The following is a 23,250-nucleotide window of genomic DNA, read 5'->3' as shown; positions in this document are numbered from 1 at the left end:
CCTCCCCAAATCCCACGGCTGCAACCACCCTTTTCCTTTTCTTGCATTATAAAATTCAAATTTGCACACATGGACTAAGGTCTAAGGACCTTTCAATTTTTAGCATGAGACAAAAAGGTTTGACCTTTCCTTTTCCTAGCAACATTTTTTAATGTGAGCCTTTTGGACTACACATTTTACATTGCTTCATATAATGATTTTTCATAAGATGGTACAAAAGCAAAGTGTCAATTTGCAAAGGATATTTCCATGTTGAGCACATTTTGATGCCTTTATTTGCACTGATTTCCTGGTTATCAAAGCTATATGTAGGTCATGTGAGAAGAGGGCCCATAGTCAACAAGCCAATGCTTCTCCTAAGCAAAAGAAGCAAGAGATGTATCCTCCTTGGCAACTACATGCATAAAGATAGACACTATCATTGCCAAGGTAGCCTTGCAATCCTTTGAATCCTTCTCCTTTGTCTTCAAATGGGGGTACTTTTGCCAACACTTCTCTCCGGGATGAGTCGCCTTCCCACAATGTGGGCACCTTGGCTTGTTCTCCTTCTTCTCATCCTTATTGTCCTCTTGCTTCTTGTCCTTAGCATATGCCTCCTTCTTCTTTCCTCCACCTATACCTATAGTAAATGCCTTGCTAGAGCCAAAACCATTGGCCCCAACCTCATTGAGATGCTTGTCATACTCCTGGACAAGCAATGAAAGCTCCTCCCATAAGAGTGACTTGTAGGTCCTTAATGTAATAAGGCTAGTCTAGAAGACATCGAATCGAGGAGATGGTACTAGCTGAGTCAAACGGATCATAACAATGTCTTCATCTACAAATAGAGGCAAGCTCACCTCTCATGTCCTTCATCTTTGCGATGTGCTCCTTCCTAGAGGAGGAATCATCAAGAATGAGCATCTACAACTTCTTCTCAGGGTAAATCTCGTGAGAAAATGCTTGTGCTAATACAAAGATGCAAGCTTCTTCCATACTTTTGCCATGGTCTTCAAAATTTGAACATGCACAAGGATAAATTTTTGCACACTCATAAAAGTGAAAGGATTGGGCTCGAGAGTTGAGCTAATCCCATAAGGCTACATGGTTCATAGAAGTCCCATCTGCTAGATCCTCCTTAGGATGAGGGGTGGAATCTCAAACAAGGTCCCAAAGATCAAAGGTGTCGAGTATACACTCCACCTTACATGACCACAACAAATAGTTCAAACCATCAAGTTTGTCTTCTTTAGGCAATGAAGGTAAGACATACACTTGTAGTGAGGGAATCAAGGATGGCATCTTCACTGAGGATAGAGCCGCCTATGAAATATGAAAATCTGGGGGATGTGTGTGAATGGGCGACTCCTCTCTCGCAGACTATAATCATGATAATCATGTCTCTGCTTAGAAGAGTGTCTAGAAAGCTCCTCCTCTAATTCATCAAAGTTATCGTCTATAGCAAAAAATTGTCGCTATGTCGAGAAAGCTATGGCTTTTAGTGACGATGCTATCACTTGCACTAGGAAGAGGTCACATGTAAAATGTAAATTTGTATTTTCTACAAGATGCAAAAAGCTTGGGCCGGCTAATGAGACTGGACAAGGTTGCCTAGTCCTAGAGTGCCTGTATAGGGTGTAAACAAAGTAAACACATGTTGAAAATCTATGTATTGAAGATCTAAGCTACCCCTTTGTATGAGAACTTGCTCTTTTGCAAGAAATCTTCAAACTGTGCCCTCACTTAGGTGATGATACCATGTGAGAGTGTGCAAGAGAGGAAAAACATGAGCATTGGGATAAGTGGAGAGAGAGAGAGAAAGAGAGGAAGTAGAGGATGAAGGAAGAATATTTTACTGACTAAAGAAGAATGCTGAACTAATTAGTCCCTACATGCAGCCCAAAGTGTTAGTGAGGGCACTAGATCAAGCTGATGACATTGGCTCCACCAAGCATAGAGAATTGGAGTGTTAGAGTATGCACCTACAAAAGGAAGACTAAAGACTGAAGAGTGTGTGTGTGTATCTACCAAGTGGGGGGTTGGCAATTATTAGCCAAAAAAGCCAAATATGACTAACCTACATCAAGGGAGGACATAAATGTTGGCTGACCGACATTTAATGATGGTCATTGAAGAGAAAATGTGAGAAGAAATAGGGGTGATCCCAAAAAAATATCAAATGACAATGACAATGTTTGACAGGTGTAGGCACAGAGGGGAAAGCAGTAATTGGCCTAGGAATGCACACATGAAGTCGACAAAGAAAGAAAATGCATCTAAATTGCTAGATCTCCTATGTCACCATTAGACTTCTATAGGAGCTCACAACTAGCAAATGATAGACTGATATAGATAACATAGGCATGTTAACATGATCTCCACATAGAATGAACCAACTACAAATGCACGATGGAACCCCACCAAGAGAACTATGTAGTAAAATCTCACACAAAGAGTAAAGAGACAATATAATTAATTACTGATGTCAAGAAGTAACATTGAGTTGCTGAAGATGGTTGAGTCACTAAAAATATCGCAACCATATCTCACTAGAACATACAGTGTGTACATTGTGTCTTTCATGAAAATGTTCCCAATCACCAAAGATGTGCATGAATTATGGACATTTTGGCAATGAAGCAACATACTACAAAGCCCCTCAATGGCTCCCTAGTCCTAATTTTGTTTATTAGTAGTATATTTGAATTTATAATTATCCAATAAAACCCCAACTTTCCCCACCATTGGCATTACTGGTTCCTCCAAAACATCAAGCGGCCACACAAAGGGCATAAATTAATCCTTCAGGAATACATAGCATACTGATAATCACCTATCTATGTAGCAATACCCCTATCCATTTCATCAAGGAACCAATGTAGAAGGAAGAATACATGAATCCTTTTGTTTTTTATGATGACAAAGGACGCCCAATCCTCATGGATTACACATATGTAGTAGGTATGATGACAATAGAGGCCATGATTGATATATATCTTCAACTAGAGACCCCATTGCTTGTTGGACTTGTGGACAACCAGAGCATATTTCCACGAGGTGTCCATAGAAACACAAGCAAGATAAGGGGGAACAAAGTTGACCAATGTTTCCCAAGATGCAGAGTCTTTAAATGGCCCTCCCACAGACATAAAGAGAAGCAGAAAAACTAGAGAACACTCCTACACAAAATCTAGTGGAAAGCTTGGCTTTCAACCTCAAGCCTATATCTCTCTTCCATATACAAACCAAGCACACAAAAGATAATCACTCTCCTCATCCTCATTATCTCCCTCTTCCATTGATAATGCAAGAAATGCACAAAGATAAAAGAAACAAGTGTTGTGCCCAAAAATAGAGAAAGAGATACATGAAAGAAGAATGATAAAGAGAGAGCAAGTAGTTGCAACTCCCCAAACCACCTCTCAAACTACTCTTCCAATATTAATATTTCTTTTCAAAAAATATTATTAGTACATTAAAAAATTTTGGACTTTAGAACCTTGGCATTTTATTCACATGATAGATCATATAACATTTTGCATTACAAGGAATTTGTCTTTGAAAACACATAAGGAAGATAAGTGACATGATGTTATTTGACATAGAATCCTTGTGAAATGTCATAAATTTTGCACATCTTTGGGCTCCATCATACTCACACACTAAGAAGTGAAGCATCCTCATGAACCATTGAATAAGAATAAGCACCAAGGGGAATATGGGAAAAGGGGAATCAAAAAGGGTCAAGTTGACTTGCCATCAAGAAGCTTACAAGGAAGGGATCCATGCATACTCCCACACTAAGAACATCATATAGTCTCCAAAAAACAAGTTCTCCATAATGATCCATGAAGATGTCCACCAATTTTCTTGAGAGCATGATAGCATGCCACATGTTTGTGTGCCCAACATAGCATGTGAACAAGGGACTCTCTATTGGTTTTTTTTTTAATTGTCTATTTATATGGTTTAATGAAGTAAAGGAAACAAGGATTTAATAGGTAAAGGATATTAAGAGTTTGTAAAAGAAAGGAAGATGGAATTGTTGCCAAGAATGCACAATGAACAAGCCATTCGATTTTTAGAAGAGGGCATTGAATCTACATGAAGAAGGGAGATAGTGAGCACCTCGATCTTTACATCTCACACATGCGCTAGAAAATAGACCAACTTTGGGTGTCACAAGCATATTGAGGGCCTCATGCTAAGATACTGGCCTAAAAATGATGCCAAGATCTTCTTGGACAAGATAGGTAGATTCCATGAGTCAAATCTAGAAGAGTAATCAGCTGTTATTAGGCTACAATAGAGAACAGTTTGGACAAAAGCAACTCATCTTCCTCTCTATTGTCATATTTGATTTATTTGAAGGGTTTTAATCACATGTGTCCTTTTTTTGAAAGGTTTAATTTCAATTAACATTTCCACTTTGAAGGTCGAGTTTTTTTTTTTAAATTCTTTTGACATGATATCAAAATTTGACCCTTCCATTATGGAAGGTCATATGCATGAAAAACATTTCTTTTGGATTTCAAGTAGATAAAATCTAGTGTTTACAAAACTAAGAATTACAAGGAGAGTGAACTATTGTGTTTGTGTTTATCCTCTAGTTAGATTGATCTATTTTTACTTTGTTCTTGACTACATGATTTTAATCTCTCACAAAGAGCTCACCAACCCCCAAAAGTTGATGGCTCAATATGCATACAGATCTCCCTCACCAACCCCCAAAAATTGGTGACCTAGTATGCATATAAAAGTTAATGTATTCACCATAAAATTGGTGACCTATTATGCATATAAAATTTAATGTATTCACCAAGGTACACTCGTACCATTTGTTCATATTAGTTTGATACTTTTCTATTAATTTCCACTCTTTCCTTTCGATTCGTAAACCTAGGTTTCTCCGCACTAGAGTTTGAGACTTCCTTTAGATCCACAATAGGGTATCCAAGTTATGCATATGTTATCTTTGATCCCCTAATATAGACTTTAGGGTGTTTCTAGCTCCCATGACTTGTCCCTAGTTTTGCACCACCTCGCACTTTGGTTCTTCATGGCTTAGAATGCAGCATGTGCTACATATACTTCCTGCCTCTCTAGTGACAAGTGAGTCACTCCTTTGGTCCAATTAAGTGGGGTATTGTTGAGTGCTTGAAAAGATTTGAGTTTTGTAAAACTTTTGTTGTTTTTTACTTTGAATGCATCTTATATGAGCCTTGATAGTGTATTCTAGGATGTTTTTTGAGGTGCTTAGGACATGTTTATATATCCTTATTGGAGTGTGGATTGGTTTGATGCATTTTATTTTGGTGGTGCTAAAGTTTCACAATTGAATATTCACAAAAGTGGCATCCTCAAAACTTGTATCCTTTGTTAACCACAAATCGGAATGGCGAAAAAATAAAGGAAAAAGCACAAAAAGAATAGAAAGAGAGCAAAGGTGTAGAGGCAGCCTCAAAAACTAAACTAAGTCAAAAAGAGCAATTTTAAAGGAAAGGCGCCTCAAAAACTCTAAAAACTCTTGTAAAAGAGCGCCAGGTTCCCTCCTGTGACACTTGTAAAAGGATAGACGGGTATAGGCTTAGGGCATGAAGCAAGAAGAGGGAATTAGAAAAAGGGACCTTGCCACAATGGTTGGTTATGTAACAAGGGATGGGTGCCCATGGGGTTTTTAGGGTTGTATATATAAAGTTCAAAAAGCGAATGAAAGCTCATTCTTTGGTGTGTGTCTAACAAGAGTCCTCCCTTCTTCTTTTCTTCTTGCTTGTGTGCTTGTGTGTGTGTTCTTGAGGAAGGGAGCATGAGAGTGTGTGGGAGTGAGGGATCAAGAGGGTGAAGCTCTACACCATCTCCTCTTCTCTTTTCCTCTCTCTTCTCTTCCCTTCTCTTACCTTTCATGTGGCTATGGAGAATGGAGCTTGGAGATGTAGGAGGCTTGAGGATGCTTGAGCTAGCATCTAGGATCGTGGAGCTACCGACTTGTGTGAGGGAGGAGGCAACTTGTCTTAGCATCAAGGTAAGCTCACTACACCCCGAGAGGATCGACGACGCGTCGGCTAGGTGAGAGATAACCATGAGAGCTCGCTTGGAACACTTGAAGCAATAAGCAGTCTGTGGATCTTGGTGGTTGAGTGAAAGCTCCCACATTTTGGTTTCATTGCCAGGACCACGGATTCAAGCTTGAGCCCTCACGTGCCTCATATCGAGCATCAAAGTAAAAGATTCATCCCCAAACTAGAGCTTGAGGTAGGTAGGAAGTTTGGGTTTTTGATCTTCGGAACAAGTATTTTGGGTTATTTTTCTGGTTTGATGATTGGAAAAGATGGAGAAATCATTTCAGTTTTTTGCCTTCGACCGTTGTTGCATTTAGAGTAGGTTAGGATTAGGAAACCAGATAGGAAAAGTGTAGGATTTGTTATTGTAAAACAGGGTAAAACAGGGCACAAGTCATGCAAAAATGGAAAAAAAAGAGCACTTGGGATGTTAATGTCAGCAAGTGAGTGATTGGGGACGCTAAAACCTTACCCGGGGAGGGATTTAAGAGCCAAGGGGACAAGGAAGAGCTCATTTTATGACTTGATATTGAGAGAGAGTGAGAGTGTGTTTCTAGCATTGATTTGATTTGATCTTGCCATTGAGGAGTTCTCTACGCGATTCAGGCATGTCAAGACCTCCCTACTATGTATTTGTTGTGATCTGGAAGACGACATGCTCAGTGGTTGTGCGGATCGTTAGATTCAATGAAATCATTCCTAACACCGGCTCGTCGTGCACGCCTCAGCCTGTCCGAGTGTTGGCGATTCTGGGCCAAGTCCCAGAATCGGCCCTACCAACTCGGACCAACCCCACTCGGACAAGTTGCCATTCGGCCCACTTGACCATTCAGTCGTCGACCAACCATATTTGGACGCCTTTCACTCGGCCCGTCCGAGTGAAGCATTCGGACCAACCTTAAAATTTGGCCCCCTCAGTCCTGCCGATTCAGCCCAGCACCACTCAGACAAGTCGACACTCAACCCGGCCGAATTCACCATTCGGCTCTCGGTCCTCTTGACTCGGCCATTCAGCCCATTCGGACTAGTTACCATTCGGCCCTCAGCCCTTTCGAGTGACACACTCAGCCCCTGCAACTTGAATGAGTTGGGCCAAGTCAAGATTTTCCCAAATTATCTAGCTGCTTAAACCTTCGTAAGTACCCCCGAGGCGCGAAACTTGATTCTGGCATAGGGAATAGGAAAATTCGTAGGACACGGTCACCTAAAAGCTCAAGTAGGCTATTGCTAGACCCAAAGTCCTGGCAATGGCTAGCTGAGCCAAAGATCCTGAATAATCCTAAAACAGGCAAGATAACGCAGTGACCCTAAAAACATACAAGACGGCCAGACGCGGGTCAACAAGCCTATTAGGCCTAAAACGAAGCGAGAGAGTGGGTAAGCCGCTTAGACACTTGTTTTCCTCACTCACCCTGAATTTCCACACTTGAAGTACACTTAAGGACAGCTGAAAGCCTAATTGAGCACAAGTGCACGAGAAAGAACACATACATATTGAGTAGAGGTAAATTGAAGATTGGATGCAATAACCCCACGATGACCCATACAACTTTGTAGAGCAATTTGAGCAAGTCTGCAAGGCCAATGGCCTCACCGACTTGACTCAATGCTCTCAAGCATTTGGGCTTTGCTTAGGCAACAAGGATAGGACTTGGTACACAAGTCTAGATGTTGGAGAACGAGGGAATTTTAACGGCCTCCAAAACCTATTCATCAAGAGATTCTTTGATCCCAGATACTCTGACAATTTGCTAGTGAGATTGATGAATGTCAAGCAGAAAGAGAGAGGACATTCACGACTATGTCACCCATGTGAGGAGCCTCTTCAAGAGAATCCCCTTGGGTGAACGACCTACCGAGAGAAAGATGTCCACCATATTTATTAGTGGAATGCAAAGTGAGGAGCTGTATAAGGCCTTGGCAGGTAACTCGAGCTTGTAGCGAGACTCGATAGCTAGGGTGTCTGAAAAGGCCATTCGAGTGGATGACTAGCTGAAAGAGCGGAGCTCCAGGAGCTCAAATTCAGAAGAGACAAACTTACAAAGTTCAGAGAGAGCATCAGCCTCCAGTGAACGATCAGGTCCAACAGTCTAGGACAAGGGGAAGGCCTCTAAGACAAACCAAGACTTGAGTGAGGTAAAAATGGAGATAGCCAAACTGCAAGATATGTTGAGATGACCAACACACCCACACGTCCAATGCGTGTATTGTGGCGAAAACCACTTGTCGGCCGAGTGTCAAGACCCTAGGTCACGACCTTGCGCTAATTGTGATGGATTTGGTTACGACCTTGTGCATTGCAGATTACCAAGAAGACTCTCGTACTCACAACCCTACAATCAGCCATATCTAGCAAGCAGACCCCAACAATTCTTTGAAAGGGGGCCCCATTGGCCCTTCCTGCACCTAGCGACGTTAAATCGATTGTTCGTAGAATGGACATAAACCCTACAAGTATACCAAGACTGCCTAGTCCCTACATGACTCATCCACCAACTAATGTGCCAGTCCACTATATGGAGGAGCCAAATGAGGAAGAGACTTACGTATACCCATACATCTCGCACAATGACAAGGGCAACACAGTCCTTATGGACTATCGACTAGTGTGCCAATGATGGTATTAGGAAGAGGCCGAGGTAGAGGCCTAGGAGGGCAGACGCAAGATCCAATCATATGTTGCATCCAAGGCATGTCTCATCACATTGTCCTGAAAGGGAGCAACCAAATAGAGACAAGGCAGACTTAAGGTGCCCAGAGTGCGGAATCACTCACCTCTTCATTGATTGTCCCAAGCAAAAGCCATCCTCAAGTTCAGCCAACGTGCCATCTATCCCATTGGGGCTATTCGGCATCGAGAATCTCGATGGGGAGGCCACACCTATCCCATTGCGTGTCATGACCCGAGCACAGACGAAGCAGGCCGGCATATCGTTGCCAAGTCCAAGCAACCTCGATGCACCTCAATCAGGAAAAAGAGTTGTATACAGAGAAAGAAGAAACCTGAAGCTAAGATCACGCTAAAAATTTTTGTAGCCATACTACCTCACATGCTGCTACAGCAGCACCTCTATACTCAGCCTCTGTACTCGACAAAGCAACTGTAGGTTGCTTTTTGCTACTCCAAGTAACTGCTGCACTACCAAGAGAGAACATGTATCCGTTGGTAGATCTTCTATCAGACATACTACCAGCCCAATCTGCATTTGTGTATCCAAACACATGTACATCTGTACCTGCCTCATAGAAAAGTACATAATGTGATGTGGACTTCACATATCTCAATATGCGTCTGACTGCATCCAAATGTGGCTTTCTAGGTACTTGCATAAACTGACTCACAAGACTAACAATGTAGCTCAAGTCTGGCCTTGTAATGGTCATGTAGATCAAACTCCCCACTATCCTCCTGAACATAGTAGGGTCTTCTATCTCATCCCCAATATCAGCACTCAACTTTACATTCTACTCCAATGGGACTGAAAGTGGTTTGCATGCTGTCATACAATACTTGGACAACATATCCAAGCCATACTGTCTTTGGGACAGCCATATACCATCATCACATCTGATCACCTCAATGCCAAGGAAGTACCTTAGCTCACCTAAATCCTTCATCTCAAACTTCTTCTTCAAAAAATCCTTGACTTTAGCAATCCCACTATCACTATCACCTGTAATAATCAAGTCATCCACATAGATGACTATGATGACCAAATCTTCATCTCCCTTTCTCACATAAAGTGAGTGATCAACGTCAGAAACATAAAAGCCAATATTGACAAGATACTCTCTGATCTTGCCAGACCATGCTCTAGGTGCTTGCTTGAGCCCATAGAGCGCCTTCTTCAACCTGCACACATACGTGGGATGCTCTAAATCTTCATAACCTACTGGTTGATCTATATACACTTCTTCCTGCAAATCACCATGCAAGAATGCATTCTTCACATCCATTTGTTGTAACCTCCAACCTTTGGCTGGCTGCCAAAGAAATCACACATCTGACAGTTGCCATCCTAGCAACTGGACTAAAGGTTTCTTCATAATCTATGCCATATGTCTGGGCATAGCCTTTTGCAACCAGCCTAGCTTTGTACCTACTAATAGAACCATCTGCATTGTGCTTAATCTTATAAACCCACTTACATCCAATAGCTTTCTTGCCCTTCGGCAATGATACTAGATCCCAAGTCTTATTGGCCTCTAATGCAGCCATCTCCTCATCCATTGCTGCATCCCAATGAGTATGACCAATAGCATCCTCAAAACAAGTGGGCTCAACATCCTCAACTAGTTTCAACATATAAGCATAATGGTGAGTTGCATAACCTTCAAAACCAAATCTTTTAACAGGGTATCTGACCCTACTAGATATGCGTACCACTGGATCACTCAATGGAGCCTTTACATTATTATGAGCTCTCTGTACACCTGGTGTCCTGACAAAAGGAATACCAAGCTCATCATCTAATCTCTTTGAGCCACTGGAGTTTCCATCAATAACTGCATCAATGCCATCTGACACTTTATTCTTTTCTTTGTCTTTACATGTAGTGCTACTAGATGCACCTAAAGATGTAGAGTTACTCCTTAGTCTCCCAGACCATGGACTACCAAATGATGTCTCTGGTCCACTAAGAGTCCGTGATTCTTACTTTTTAGCCTGTACATGAGTGTCATGATCATCATCATCAACCAATGCATCACCACTAGATGCATACCAACTGCTCATTTCATCAAAGTTGACATCCCTGCTCACTCTGAACTTACATGTGACAGGGTTATAATAGTGATACCCTTTCTGCTCTAAAGAGTATCCAATAAAGATACATTTTTTTGCCTTTGGATCAAGCTTCTTCCATAGCTCATCTGGCACATGAACATATGTAACACAGCCAAATACCTTCAAGTGCGATACATCAGGCTTCTTGCCAGTAAAGCATTCTTCAGGAGTCATCCCATGAACTACAACTGTGGGAGTTCTGTTTATAATATAAACAGCATATGAATAACCTCAGACCAAAAATGCTTAGCCATATTCTTTTCATCCATCAAGGCGCGTGCAACTTCTGCAATATGCCTGTTTTTCCTTTCTGCAACACCATTTTGTTGTGGGGTATACCTACATGTGAACTGTCTCTTTATCCCATGAGACCTTAGAAAATCATTGAACTCATTTGAGAGGTACTCTCCCCCTCCATCTGACCTCAAGCAATTTACTTTCAAGCCTGTTTCTCTTTCAACTACAGCCTTGAAAGTTCTAAAGTGCTCAAACGCTTCACTCTTTTCCTTCATAAAATATACCCACAGCTTTCTAGAACAATCATCAATGAATGTGACAAAGTATGAACTGCCTCCAAGAGATACATTTTGTGTCCAAATATCTGTATGCACAACATCAAGGATATTTCTGCTTACATCTCTGTCATGTGAAAAGGGTTGTCTTGCCTGCTTATCAAACTGACATGCTTTGCATACCTTATGAAATTCTGCAACTCTAAATGTAGGCAAACCTACCCTTTGGACTGCATTAATTTCAGCCTTTGTACATTTGCATGTCCAATGCATTTGTGCCAAATTTCAATATCTGTAACAACACCTTTTCCTTGAGCATACATAGCAGCATTCATAGTAGGAATTCCAGCATCCAGAGTAAACATACGTCCAACTCTACTTCCCTTTGCTACCAACATGCACTTGTCATTGAAGTCTTCTACAAAGCAGCCCTTTGCATTAAATCTGACTTGTAGCCCTTGCTCTACCATTTGACCGACTGACACCAAGTTCTTTGTAATAGACGGCATATGTAATACATCTAAAAGACTCTTTGTCTTATCATCATGTAAGGACAATGGAACTTTTCCAATGTGTGAAATTGGGTGGCATGAATCATCACCCATCTGCACATAGCCTGCATTTTGCAAATCTTGCACCTCTCCAAACCATTTTGCGTGGCTGGTCATATGATTGGATGCACCTAAATCAACATACCAAACATCATCATGTATTCCCTTTCCTGTAACAACATTCAGCATATGCTGCATAACAAACAGACGTTCATTTTTATCTTCATTTTGTCGTGAAGACGATGCATAGTTTCCTTGCTGCAACTTACCACTGCGAACATCATCTTTCTTAACATAACATTGGGCTGCAATATGACCTCTTTTGTCACAGTAGTGACACACAATACCAGAGTTGTTAGAACCCCTGTTCTACCATCCACCTCTTCCTCTAATGCTCCCCCTGCCTCTAAAGTCACCAGACCTCCTGAAACCTGCATATCGCCAAATTGCCGATTCAATCTGTTTTGCTGGTTGTCACTACACGTCCTATACCACGGCCTCTTGAAGAGAACCTAGCATGTCCCCTTCCTGAACTGGAGTAGAAAGCTTGGACCTGTTCACTACTTCTTTCAGATGTCTCACTCTGCATGTTGATCTCTTCAGTGATCATAAGGGAGACCAACTCATCGAAATCTGGAAATGGCTTTCTGACATATACGGAAGTTACAAAAGACTTCCAAGCCTTTTCATTGTTAAGTCCACCCAAGGTAGACGACACCAAATCATCATCATCGGGCATTTCATCAATCGTTGCCAAGGCATATGCAATACTCCTTACCTTCAGTGCATACTCATTGATAGACATCTTCCCTTTCTTCAATGTATTCAACTCTTGCTTGAGTTGAATCTTTCGTGCCTTTGTATTTATGGAAAACATACTTTCAAGTATGGTCCAAGCTACATATGAATTCTCTACATTTCTAATATGTCCCAGCATATTATTGTCAATTACTGCAGATAGCCAATACATGACCTTTTTGTCTTTTGCATTCCATTCCTTCCGTGCCTTTGTCTCTTCTGCAGTTGGAGGATCACTTACCTCCGGCTCCTTTTCTTCACCTGACACAAATTCGTAGATGCCTTTTCCAATAAGGAAGTTCGTGACACGGAACTTCCATGAAGGGTATTTGTCTTTGTCGAGCTTCTCAATGATCGGGTTTCCACTGTTCTCTGCCATTATCACAAAACTAATACCAAACAGCAAGCAAATCTTCTACAACCCTCGACCTGTAGTGCATAGCAATACACCAGATAGCCTTTTTCATTGTCTGCTCAACAATACATGCAATCTATAACTAGTTTGCATATAAACCTTGTGTTTAATCTCTGGTAAACACCTTTGAACTTACAGATTTGAAATTTGTAACCTGTGCACCTGTATATGGCAGACACAACTGAAATTGTAGGGTATCTCGAACTGTTGTCCGCAACCTTGCGACTCTAAAACGAGGCCTGAAACGGCCTCAAATGCCCAAAATAACTGCAATAATGGCCTAAAGGGCTAATATGCAGAATATACAGTGCTCTTCCAGCACACCAAATCTCACTACAATATGAGATTTTTGCTCTGCCCGGCTTCTAGTGCCTCCACAGGCACTATCCAAGAGAGAGAGTGGAAGGATGGGAGAGCTTCTTACTCATGGCTTGCTTACTCGAACCTTGCTTCTTCTCCTTCACTTCAACCTTTTAAATCAGCCTCTCTCAATGGTGCGGCTCTAATACCATGTCAAGAATCGCATGGCGGGGGGGCTTGCTCAAGATGCTGCGCCAAACACACACAGAATGCACAAGGAGAAGCTCACTCAAGAGACAAGAAGAGAAATGGAGGCCATAACGTTTTCTTGCTAGTTTCTTCTTCTTCTTCCACACACTTTATAATGTACACAAAGTATAGATAAGATACAACATCAAGGAAAGTGCCCTACTAAGTCAAACAATGCATAACCGACTACACTAGTCGACTGGCGCTATAACTATGCCAGCTGTAAATAGGTGTAACAACTTGAATATAATAAGTAATGAGTTAGTGGCCATGTGAGAGTCATAATGACCACTGACATGCTCAGTGTAGACGTGTGGACCCATCTAACCAGGTGGTCCATCATCAATGTCCGCATGTGTTGAGCTTGTCATCTCAACATTGACCAAGTATATCCCATGCCCGAAGGATGAGCAAGATTGGATGCATGTCCTTGCTACAATCGACGTGCCATTCTCAGATCATGAGGCATACGAGCAAGCCATCAAGACAATTGACAGGACAAAAGACACACCCTCCATACCAATTTGCATGATGGCACGAACCTTTTGTGGGCGACCTAAGCCTATCACATTCCAAGTGCCAATTAACAAGAAGGAACTCCAAGATATTCTGGAGTATTTGACTGGCACGCTAGCCAACAGAAAACTTCAAGCCACTCCAAGCTCTACTAGATGGACCTAGGTGGCAATGGACCAGGGTGCATGACTTAAACCTCATGTACAATTGGGCCCTAGTCTTTGACCAAAGACAAGAGATGTGCCAAAACCTACCAGACGATGAGCAGTCGGATGAAGATGACTCCAAGGACGAGTACGAAGACTGTCATTCCTTCAGAGAAGATGATTCCAAGGATGAGTATGAAGACTGGCATTCCTTTAGTAAAAAAAGTAAGGGTAAAATAGACACGGTGGAATACAACACTGAGGGATGAGAAATAGAGCAGATACGAGTGGATTCCAAGCCACAGAAAAAGGGTGTCTTTAGGATGGAACGAGGGGTCATGCACATGGAATGTGACTGTGCGTGGTTGGAACACACAAGATTCATAGATTTCAAACGACCAGGCCTAAACCAACTAGGTACTACAATAGTGCTTAGAACAAAGTCACCCTCTGAGCTGCGAACCACCAGGAGAAACCACCTCTTCTAGCGAAAATGATGAGTTTAATTCTGAGTCAGAAGTGAGCTCAAATAGCAACCCGAAGATACCTAGACCATCCAAGTCCAGACGCACCAAGGGGGACCTACCCGTCCACCTGAGGCACAGACTGTTGAAGGAAGATAGGGCAAAACAGCCTAGGGACGCACAAACGGAGGAGCAAAGAAAGCCGCAAGACCTCCCAAGGAGATTTACAAAGTTCAAGAAGGGTGACAGGGAAGTAATCATGTTGGGTGCCAAACACCAAGGGAAAACAAGTGAACCCATCGAGGGACCAACCAAGGTCAAGGAGGTGCACCTAGCATAGGAAGGGGAGACACCTCAACCAGTCTTAATTGCCAATGACTTGACTGAGGAAGAGAAGACAAGTCTTGTTGCTCTCTTGCGAGAGTATATAGACGTGTTCACTTGGTCCCTGGAGGAGCTTAAGGGGGTGGATCTAAGTGTAGTGACTCATAACATACCCATGACACCAGACGCAACATCGGTCAATGAGCGACCATACTCGATGAATCCAAAACATACTCACGCAGTCAAAGAGGAGATTGACAAGCTTATGAAAGTAGGATTCATTTATGAAATCAAGCACACGGACTAGGTGTTGCCCATATTCATAGTGATGAAGAAGAATAGAAAGATTAGAGTGTACGTCAATTAAAAGAAGGTGAATGTTGCCACTAAGAGAGATAATTACCCATTGCCATACACCGAGCACACGCTCGAAAGAGTGGCGGGCAAAGAGGCCTATAGCTTCTTGGATGGCTTCTCTGGATACAATCAGGTGCAAGTGCATCCTGCCGATAGGTATAAGTCTACCTTCACCACCGAATGGGGCGTCTTTGCTTACATGGCCATGCCCTTCAGGTTGACTAATGCCCCAGTCACTTTTCAATGCCTCATGTGCACCATATTTAAAGATGTGCTTTGCAAGGAATTGGAGGTCTTCATGGACGACTTGTGTGCTCACTCGACCTGGCAGGAACACTTAGGAAAAATTTAAGCAATCTTTGAGCGGTGTCACCTATATCGTCTCTCCTGAACCCCTTAAAGTGTCAGTTTTGGGTGAAACATGGGTGCATCCTAGGGCATGTGGTGTCAAAGAACGGCATTGCCACTAACTTCTCAAAAGTCAGGGTTATTGTTGATCTTCCACCCCCAATCAACTATAAGGGAGTTCAATGCTTCTTAGTCCATACGGGATACTATCGATGGTTTGTGCTAAACTATGCATTGATTGCCAGACCTTTGTACAAACTATTGGTCGTTTTTGAAAAGCATGCCAACGAGCATACAAGGAATTGAAAAAGGCTCTAACTACTGCACCGATCTTACGAGCCCCAGATTGGACCATTACCTTCCATGTACATATTGATGCTTCGAAATTTGTCATGGGGACAGTACTGTGCCAACCTGGCAAACACAACCACGACTATCCAATGAGCTTTGCTAGCAGACAACTCATTGAGATCGAAATGAACTACTCAACGACTGAGAGAGAAGGCTTAGCCATGGTATTTGTTGTAAAAAAGTTTCGGCATTTTCTTTTGGCTACTCCTTTTACTTTCTTAGTGGACCATCAATCCTTGCTATATCTAGTGAACAAACTCTACGCTACAGGATTCATAGCTCGATGGATCCTTTTGCTTTTAGAATTTGACTTCTCCGTGGTTGTACGGAAGGGAAAGCAGCACTACATGGCTGACCACATGTCACGCATTCCCACATGAGAGGCCATTGGACAAGGCATTGCCAATGAATTGCCAGTCATCCATCTATTCAACCTTTCCAGTGAAAGAGATTTATTCAAGGCTGATCTAATACCATACTGGGCAGATGACATCGTCCATGTATTGGAGCATGGACTTCCTGAGTAGCCAATAGAAAAGGCCTGACTTATGCAACTTATCCTCAAAATCCAACCCTATTAGTTGATAGCATGCCAACTATATAGGTTAGGGCAAGACGGGTTACTGCGTAGATGCATATGCGAGCATGAGATGCACGATGTGCTCATAGAGGTGCATAGCGGGATTGCTGGAGGACACTTTAGCGGAGACACGACAACCTACAAGGTGCTACAGTCTCAACTATGGTGGCCTACACTTTTTTGCGACGCAGCATGATTCGTCAAGCATTGTGACCAGTGTCAACAGACAAAGGTACCGATTCACAAGTATCAAATGGAGTTAACCCCAATCATTGCACGACAACCCTTCGAAAAGTGGGGAATCAACTTCGTAGGACCTATTAGTCCTGCAGCACTGTATTCGCAGGCCAAATATATCATTGTGGCCACGGACTACCTAACGAAATGGGCGAAAGTAAGAGTGACACGAAAAATGACGCTAGAAGGACTGTCAAGTTCTTATGGGAACAAGTGATCTCACGGTTTGACTGCCCCATCGAACTAGTCAGTGACTAGGGCACGCACTTCATAAATGAAGTGATAGCACATATATTATCCACCTTTCTGATCATCCATCAAAAATCCTCTCCATACTACCCTCAGGTAAACAGACAAGCAGAATCCACAAATAAGATCCTCGTAAATGACCTGACCAAAGTAGTCTCTGCTTCGTGCAGTGACTGGGATAACAAGCTATTGGCAGTCTTGTGGGCTTACCATACAGCTTATAAAACGGGTGTTGGCCAGACTCCCTTTAGGTTAGCCTATGGGGCTGATGTAATTCTACAAGTAGAGTTCTTCGTTCCTAGCCTAAGAATAGCACTTCAAGAACGGTGGGAAGTGAAGGAGGCATGGACGTAACACTTGGTTGAGATTGAATGCCTCTCGGAAACACACCTTCTAGCCACTCATGCGCTCATATGTGGGAAGGCACGATGCAAGAGCTGGTTTGACAAGCATGTCAAATAGCATGACTGGAACGGGGCGACTTAGTGCTCATGTACTCAGTTAAAGGACACAAGCAGAAAATGAAGTTTAGAGGTCTTGGGCCTTTCATGGTTCATGCAATGAGCCAAACCAGCAACATCGAACTCGAGACTCTAGACGGAAAAGCCATAGGCTTCTTTAAAGGCAGTCACATTAAGAAGTACTACCCACCCATGCATCCGATGCATGAGCCACCAATGTTGGAACCCCTATCACAATACGAGTCACCACAATTATGAAAATTGGCGATGAGGATGAGGAAGTCATAGAACCCACATACCTCTATATCACGGTCACTGCCAAGCAAACATGTGCTTTCAATGCCTTGATCGACGAGGGAGCAAACTTCAATGTCTTAACTCACAATCATTGGACCCAACTTGGTAAACCACCACTACAGTCCACTAATGCCCAATTAAACCCATATGGGGGCTGCTCATATGCACTTCTCGACAAGTGTCGAACCACTGTTGCTATCAAGTTTGAGACTGTGCCAAAGATCATTTACGTGTTGCCAAACACTAAAGATGCGGACACATAGTCGCTGCTAGGGCAAACCTTCAAGAAGCAAACTCACTGCAATGTCAATTATGAGTCGCAACACATCCACCTTGCCATAGGCAATGTTCGTATTGATACAGCCTTTGGCAAGGGCTACACGATACTGTTAAAGTCCACAAGGCCACCAATAGAAATACTCGCAACCAAGTCCACAGAGGGGGTAGGGCTCAGCCACCATGCACCAAACCTCACGGGCCGCCGCTCACAGCAGCAAAAGCTAAGGCCTAATAACCCAAGTTTCAATGGAGGCCTAAACAACCACAATCACTGCCTAGGATTAGATGCCCACATCTTCGTAACTCAAGAAACTCTAAACCTAGGAGGCCGAGACACAATTAAAGAAATCAAAGCATGATCAAGCGAAGATGGGCTCCTAAAGCACTCTTGCACGCGCAAGGATACTATGAGGGAAATGCCTGGCTATGGATCCCTAAGGCCAAAGTGGCCCACGGCATTTCTCAACCACCACCCTCACATTTGATGACCCCGATCCCCGTGGAACCTCGGAACCAGAAGCCGCAATGTTTCCCGAGCCCGCCTCCTACCAGCTCACCCATGCATGAGCTCTGAAGAGTTAAGCAAGACTATCAACCCAAACCCCAAACAATGTTACACCCTTCAACCCCTGCTAATGACGATAAGACTTGCCAAACCCAATCCGAGTGTAGTAGCCCATCCGTAGTAGCCACTACTTCGACACTTATCCATGGGACTCAACCACTACTTCATGGGCAACTACCACCATCTGCTGCCGTAGCCCCATCAAAACCCAACCACCTGCGGGCCTTAAACCATCTTACAAGTAGAAATAATTCTTAACTCTAGCCGTAGACCTCGCCGAAGAAACAAGGGATGACATTATTGCTTATCTTAGACGCTTGGATGCCACGTTCATGTCATTGGCTCTAAGTTATAGCCGCTTGGACTTAGGCCTGCTGCAAGAGCCCTTAGCGACGAAAGTTCACACAATGCGTTGTTCCTGGGAAACATTTGAATTCACATTTGTCAAAACACCCCACTCAGCCGAGTTGCTACGCACTAAGATATCAAGAGACCAAGCCATCAAACAATGCCTCATTACGTCTTACAATAAGCGTGTGACTTCCTCCATCACTGACAAAGAAGTTGACAAGTTGAAAGTGTTAGCTGATACTGACTCGTCATTTTTACGAAATTGGTAGACTCTACGATTGCAATGGGAACTCAAAGGATGCCAAATCATGACCAACGTTGAGTAGCGCCACGCAATCAAGACATTGGAGTATGACCCCACCAATGTTGCACCCACCTCATATAGAGTGTTAACCACTCTTTGTGGTTGACCCATAGAAGAGCACGTCAAGGGACATCCATATCTTGATTGCCTCTTGACCAAGGAAGAGCTCCACATCGCTAGCTGTGTCGATTCCGGCGATTTCCTAACCGATGTCCTCACTTACATCACACATGTAAGTACCTGACCCTTCGCTCTCTGGACCCCAAGGCTCAGTCGGAATACAACCCAGAATTCTATACTTGGCTCATGTGCAAGTAAACCATATACCCGAACGTTGAATGCCCTTGATCTCCAAACCTTTGATCCTAGGAAGGATTCTTCTCAATCTGGAAAGAAGGGGAGAGGGTACAAAGGTAGCGTAAAGGTGAATAGGGTGAAGATGAATCAAATTAAAACCAATCAAGATTGAGTAAATGCAATAAACACCTAAGAAACAGGTGATGTAGGAGGGATGTCACAAACCAAGTCTGAAGGGAAGAATTTGTATTGGAGTTTAATGATGTCATTCAACAAACATAAAATCTTTCTTTTCAGCAAATTCTTGTATGTATATTAATTTTAGCACTAATGGAAAGTAGGGTTCATGATAGGAATGAGAGATGTCACAACAAGACCGTGCCCACTAACTCCCCTTCACAGAAGAAGAGAGAGTGTAGTATGGCATTAGCCTAGAAAATCGAGCTTACAGTCAACTGAAATTCCGCAATATTCACAACCTTGAGAAGATGGTGGCCAAGGAGTAGGCCGCAAGGAGGATAGTGGAACAGTGCCACCTCCACAAGTACCTAAAGAAGTTTGCACAGGAACCTGACCACATGAAGTGTGTGAAGTTCTTGAGAATATACAACCCCGACCGAGAGTGCGGAATGGTGATGGTGGGAAGGGGGGACAATGCCCGACAAGTGAAGGTACCGCTAACCCAGGCCTTGGTGGAGAAAGCACTCAGACTGGAACCTAGGGTGGAGAAAAAATGTAAAAGGGATGTGTATGCCCTGTTGAAGATGAATAGGTAAGAAGTCTTGACAAACGACGACATCAACTTACAAGACATCCTCGATGCTGAGATTCGCATACATGCAAAGTTGGTGCATGCCCTTTTCTTCAGCCAATGCTACAATTCCCTTATGCACCGGATCAGTGTACCTGTGCTAGAGAATGTGGCAGCTCGCACCCTAGACAAGGTGGATTGGAATGGCTATGTGCGCAAAACAATAGACCAAGCGGCCAAAGCACTAGCCTTGGGAAACAAACAAGTAGGTGGAGAATCCCCCTCATCTAAGAATACGAAGAGGAAGAAACCTTCCTCGAAAGCCTCCTTCATTGGGTATGGAATCATACTTACGGCCATCATCCAGGAGGCTATGAAAGAGACCCAATAGGGAAGCAAAGGAGCATATGAGACCCCAGACAGGTCACTGACCCATCAAAAAGAGGAGCAATCGAGTGACCGGATAGAAACTGAGACAAAGAAGGAGGAGCGAGAGACTCAATCCAAACAAAGAAAAACAAAAGAGTTCACTGGGAAGGCAACGCAGAAGAAGAAACAGAAGGCAGGCAGGAAAAAGGAAGAAGAAGATCTAGAAAGAGCAAAAAAGGAATCCCTGAGAGAGACGACAGAGTGGAAAAAGAAGGAGAAGGAAGAAGCTGAAAGGTTGGTCGAGGAAGCAAGGAAAATAGAAGAAGAGAGAGAAAGAAGAGCTATGGAAGAGGAGGCAGAGTTAAGAAGACAAGAGGAAGAAGACATGGTTGAAGCAATTCGCCAGTCTATAGAACAACAAAGCCGACTCGATGGCCTAGGGACCTTTAGTCCACCTAGGGAAGATAGACCCAGCTCAAGCGCACAAGTACCTAAAGCCATGCCATCCACAGTCATCGAGGGCAAGGGTAAGGGCCCCCCCCATCCCATTCTGGCCCCCTTGGTACCCAACAGTGAAGCCACCACTACCATCCCCAGCATCCCGACCAGCTTCGACATGTGGACAGCTTTGTGGCGTGGATGCAATACTTTATCAATAAGGAACTAGCATAAGGAAGGAGTGGGGAGGCCACAGCCACCGGACACAAAAGGCCAACTACGGATGCCGAATCCAGGCAAGAGCCAAAACGCCAAAAAATGGAAGCCGCGACCACCCCAATCCCCACCACCATGACATCGCATGCAAATCATGATGAATACGTTGGTGAACTGCTCTCACAGTTAGAAAGGGCAAGGGAGGAAAGGAGGATCGTGTTGGATGAGCTGGAGGGAGAAAGGCAAGTGGTAGTGGCCTTCCAACTTGAAAAAAAAAGTAAATGGCTGCACAACAAAAGGAAATTCTCGACCTGAAGAGGGAACTAAAGACCAAATAAGAAAAGGAGCAAACCTGGCGGCGACAACTCATAGATGAAAATCAAGAGCTCAAGAAGATGCAAAAAGAATATGTCCTGCTGATCATGCAATACAAGGATCTAGCAGCGAAGATAGGGCGGATCGAGCAGGGCATGAAGGAATTTACCACATGGGAGGAAGGGAGGAAACAAGAAGAAGAGTACCATCACCGAGAAATGGAAACAATGACTGAAAGACTGAGCCTCGAAAGAGAAGAACGGGAGTGAATGGGCAGAGAGTTGGAAGATCAGCAAACAAGCGGCGGCTCACAGCCTTGGTACAAAGATAGGGAGAAGGCATGGAAGAAATGAAGAAAAGGGCTGAAGTGTGGGCAGGCCAGAATGATCAAAGAGTGAAGACCTTGGTGCATCGCCTGGCTCTAGTGGAGAAAGAGAAAATCCTAGCAGAAGGCAGACCAGAGGCAGCCCAAGTGGCCTTCCACACTCAGCAACAAATCTTCCTAAACACCTTGATGGATGCCATGCATGAGGAGGAAGATAATCCATGGAGGCAGTAAAAAAGAAACTAAGCATAGTGCGTCGAGCCCTACGAGCAGGGCTACACATGCCCTCCCAACCCATTGCAGTGGGGCTAAGCCCGGGGGAACAACGTAGGTATCTGCTATCGGCCGGCCTAAACCCCCATGAAATTGATGCCTTAGGGTTTGTAGAAGGGATGCAATAGCAAGAGGGCCCAAGGAATGAGACAGAATTGCACATTGACCTAGATGGATTTGAAGAAGAGGTGGTTCCACAACCCCCTTCACCTCATCCTGATGAAGGGAAAGGGCAGCCAATAGATGCATTTGCAGATGGTAAACCACCCTGAGGGAGAAGAGGAGGAAACTAGTGGAAGAAGCCAGACAAAGATTAAGAGCTAATCCTATGGCCCAGCCCTCTATACCCCTCCCGCCATGCCCAAATGACATGCCTCCTTGTTTTCATGCAGAGCTTATACTTTGGGAGAGACAGGAACAGGAGAAGCAACCCTTCACCTTCAGCTTCCTCACCCCCAATGCCCTGCTGTGCAGAGTTCTTTCCACTAAAATAGTGGACGAGGTGATCAACATTGGAAGCTGCCTAAGCCAACAGTGGCTGTAGGAAAGAGAGAAGAATCCCACCCTCTGGGGCACCAAGGATATGGAATACTGGCAGAATAAAGTTTTTGAAGTGCCTCGGTCCGTGCCCAGATACGAGTGCCAACCACTGTGGCGAAGGCGCATCTACGACGACAATATATTCTCATGGATGGCCTTCTGTAACACTCTCCCTTCAGAGAGGAACGACCCTGCCTACATGGCATACCCTCAATGAATAGGAGTAGACTTTGATCCAAATGCCCACG

Source organism: Lygodium microphyllum, chromosome 22 (assembly GCF_053477565.2).
Source record: "Lygodium microphyllum isolate KBCC chromosome 22, Lygodium_microphyllum_v1.1.10, whole genome shotgun sequence".
Taxonomy (NCBI): domain Eukaryota; kingdom Viridiplantae; phylum Streptophyta; class Polypodiopsida; order Schizaeales; family Lygodiaceae; genus Lygodium; species Lygodium microphyllum.
Note: the sequence above shows the minus strand (reverse complement) of the source record.